This window comes from Gekko japonicus, unplaced genomic scaffold (genome assembly GCF_001447785.1).
Source record: "Gekko japonicus isolate JY-2015 unplaced genomic scaffold, Gekko_japonicus_V1.1 scaffold82, whole genome shotgun sequence".
In the NCBI taxonomy this organism is placed as follows: domain Eukaryota; kingdom Metazoa; phylum Chordata; class Lepidosauria; order Squamata; family Gekkonidae; genus Gekko; species Gekko japonicus.
In genome coordinates this window covers 597,042-601,275 of record NW_015174846.1, presented here as the reverse complement: position 1 = coordinate 601,275, position 4,234 = coordinate 597,042, and positions in this window count along the sequence as shown.

The window sequence follows — 4,234 nt, the reverse complement described above, 5'->3', positions numbered from 1 at the left end:
CCTGGTTCTCCCAGATTAGCGTCCACACTGAATGTGTTTGGCACATTCAGACAAAAATGATAAAGTAAGCAGCTGGGACACTTTCAGCAGAAGTATTGTATGAATTCCACACGGCCTCTTGTCCCTCATTAGCGCTTCCCACTGCCCATTGTTCCTATACTAGTATGGAGTGTTCTCATTGTCCAGGACCACAGTGCTTCCATTAGTTACTTCAGAAATGATCAGTAAATCACTCAATGCAGCTGTCGTCAAAACGTAGCACTTTGGAGTACAGGGGTAGTGGTTACATATTTAAATGCTTTTTTGTTCTTGGGGAGAAAGAACTAGGCTTGGAAGAGCGGCAATGGTGTCCTTTGAAAACAACATCATTCCAAAGCCCACAAACATCTCAACACTGTAATTAATTATACCAGATGGATCATGTAGCAGCTCGGATCTTGCTCGGCTGTTGCTGAAGCAGTCTTTGAAGAAGTGGGTGAACAGCTGAGGTGGAGATGCTCGAACACCTGCTGGTTCAGTTCACAACCCGTTTGCTGCTTCTGATTGGGGATCTGATTAACCGACAGGCTGTTCTGGTGTTCACAGCCTGTTCATGCTGCTTGGCACCACCAACAAGCTGGTTACCAGGGAAGGTTAGCCATTAAGTACATTGGGAAGAGCCCCAGTGTGCCACCTGAGCTTAGAGAGGCGCAAGCTGGAGGCAGGGTGAAGGAGGTCTTGCCATAGTGAGGGGCGCACTCTCCTGGACCCTCTTGTCCAGCCTGGCCTTGCTGCAGCAAGGGAAAAGCCAGGCCTGCCAGGCCTCACCAGGGTGAGGGATGGCCTCATGCAGCCACCAAGGTTGGCCAGAGACTTTCTGTTTGGAAGTGGCCAAGCAGGTGCTCCCTCCCTCTTTCAGGAGTGGTGCTGGGGTGGGCCAGCGGGTTTATGGCCCTTCTACAGGGCTGTTTTGCTCCTTGCAATCCACCCCTGCTACTTGCACCATGAGATCTGAACCTGACTCCCAACTGATCCCCCATCAGCTGAGAGTCAGCTTCTGGTCTCCTTCTGGGGAAATTTCACTGGCTCTCAGTGTCGCTGCAACCCAAGGAAGGGAGAAACTCAGAAGCGAACTCACAGCTGGCTGCCATGATCAACCAAGAGTCCACTCCTGATGTCTCAGCCCCGAAAACATTGCTGCTGGAACACAGCAAAGTGATTTGGGGGGTGGGGGGTGACTCATAGCTGATCAGCATCTGGATTCCCCTTTGGATACCCCCCCCCAATAGCTGTGTTTTGGAAAGAAAGCTGGGAGGAAGACCCCCATGGTGCTGCCAGTGCCCCTGGAGGTCCCTTGGAACTGGATTGCAGCAGGACGGGTCGAAGAGGTGACGACAGATCCAAGCCACACTCATTGTATCCTGCTGTGGTGCTATTTATTGGGAGCAAGCCAAAGCTCAAGGGTGCATCACTGTCCTCTTTTGCTTATGGTACCCCACAAGTCTACTTGGGGTGCCCACTTGGGTTGCTCGTGCAGCAAGCCAACCTGGCTTCCTCCCTCTGCCTTAGTTGGTCATTGTGCTTCCTTGTTATAAGAAATCCTTTGTATTGCTTTTACTCTGCTACCAAATGAATAAATAAATACATTCATCCTTTTTTAAAAAAATCTATAGTATGTGCCTTTTGATGAAAGTCAAACAAACAACAACAAGAAGAGATTGGATTTATACCCTGCCCTTCACTACCCAAAGGTGTCTCAGAGCAGCTTACAAACTCCTTTCCCTTCCCCTCCCCACAACAGACACCCTGTGAGGTAGGTGGGGCTGAGAGAGCTCTGACAGAAACTGCTCTTTTTTCAAGAACAGCTGTGCCAGAATTATGGCTTGCCCAAGGTCATCCAGCCAGGTGCAAGTGGAGGAGTGGGGAATCAAACCCAGTTCTCCCAAATTAGAGTCCGCGCACTTAACCACTACACCAAACAACTCACAACCCCCCTTTCAAACAAGTTCCTAGGAACTCATTCATGTATTAACATTATACAGGAAATTTGGAACTCATGGTAGATCACCCAGTACTTCTCTTTGCAGCTGCTGATCAAATGCTACAGTGTTTTTGGCAAGCCCCACTGATACATTTCTTGCCTTTCAGTATCAAGGAGTTGCCATGAATGAAATCTGTATGGCAGGTGTGCTGTGTCATGTGACCTATCCTGTGTCACATGACCTGCTTTCTTCCTATGTCAGAGCATGAGATTACAGATAACAGTGAGATGTGGTGGGATGTGGCTCAGTGGGCATTTCCTTCTCAAAGGAATGTGATAATTCAGAAAAACTGCTGACTCAACTTTTCAAGCAGTTTTCAACCAGAGAAGTGTGAGCTTTCTGCTCATGCTACAACATACAATAAATATCCAATTAAAAAAACTAGACTCCCACTGCAGACTGATGCTTTTCCAGGGGTTCTCTATCCCTCAGGAACTTCATTTCGGTGGCCATCTGGAGCTGCAGCAGGAAAGGGGGGCAAGGAAGTCCCATTCCACTGGCAGAAATTCCTTCTGTCAGTGGACATTTTCTGTGAGATCCAACCTAGTAACTGTACAACAAGTAAACACAATCATCTATATATCTGTGGATACTTAATTTCAGAGATTGGAGCTATGAACACAAGGGAGATCCTTCTGCATACCTAAAATATGCCAGAGGTTTGCAGAAATATCTGATATCTTAAACAAAAATACATTGGGGAGTTAAACCCCCCCCCCCCAAAAAAATAATAAAATCAGCACCTGTAGCTTTAAGAAATTAATGCCCTCAGTGGTAGTAGTTAGGCAACCACAACAATATTGCCAACCTTCTGGCCTTGGTTTCTGTTAGGAAAAGGTGTGTGTGTGGGGGGTAAGGGCTCTTTCAAGGACTCATTGGGCCAGACCCCACAGCAACCACTGAGATACCATGTGATCTGCATGATTCACCCAGCACTGACTGCTCACTACTGTTCAAAAGCAGCCAGCCCAATAAAGCCAGTGTTGTGTAGTCACTAGGTCCTGGCCAGCAATGCATAACTGGGCCATAGTTCTCCCAGGTAGAGGCTGTCAAGGGGTGAGATGGAGAGAAGGCTGAAGAGGGGCAGATAAAGATAGGCTTGCTGATAAGTGGGAAGGAGAGAATGATGCAGTAAAAAGGGAGAGGCTATGGGCAGTGTTCCCTCTAAGCTGAGTTAGTGTGAGCTAGCTCACCATTTTTTAGCCTCCGGCTCACAGATTTTTGACTCAGCTCAGGAAAGATGGCTCCAGAGCAAACTATTGTAGGCAGTAGCCAAATTGGCCGCTCACAACTTTAATGCCAGGAGCTCGCAAGGTAGAATTTTTGCTCACAGGACTCCACAGCTTAGAGGGAACATTGGCTATGGGTTCTTTCAGGGAAGGAAAGGAAGGAAATGAGATGCCCACTGCAAGTCTGGAAGATGAGGCAAGGCGAATGTTATATGTAAGGGTGTTCTACCACTCTGGAGCCACCAGCAGAAGGAACTTGATACAAATAGAGGCCAATCTGGTCTCTCTGTGGGATGGAACTTGTTGAATTTTTTTAAAACAGCAGCCATATTTCACCTGCCTTGTTCTGCTTCAATCTGCAGCTACTTATAATTAGAACTTCATCCGGTTCATCAAATTATTTACTTGGTGCCACTTAAGGATTTATTATGTATTAGTATTGTTCTAGAATTGATAGATTTTATGAATTGTACTGTATTTTAAATTTTCATATGTTTTAAGAACGTTGTAACCTGCCCTAAGCCTGCTGTGCAGGGAAAGGGAGGGCTAGAAATTGACCGAAATAAATAAATAAATACATATTTTAAACTAAGTCAGTAATCGTGGCTCAGCCTTTCATTCTAATGCAAGTTACCCATTATGTGCTATTCACTTTCATTTGCCTAATTTATGTCAGTCATCAGACAAGGTGCATTATCTAACAACAGTTGGGGGTGGTCATCACCTGCCCTGAGCACACTGATTACTGGATCTTCTTTCAAACACCTCACCCCACCATACACACACTTTCTGTTATGAATATAAAATACATAAGCAGGGGTCCTGTTTTATTTTGGAAGGCAATGGGTTAAATCCAGTTAGCTTTTTCATTCAGTCTCACCTAATTCCCCTCCATACTCTGTACTACAGCCCTGCCTAACGTGGCTTTTGTATATGCTTCCATAATGCTCAGCATAGCCTTTTTTAGTAGTCAAAGGGGACCGC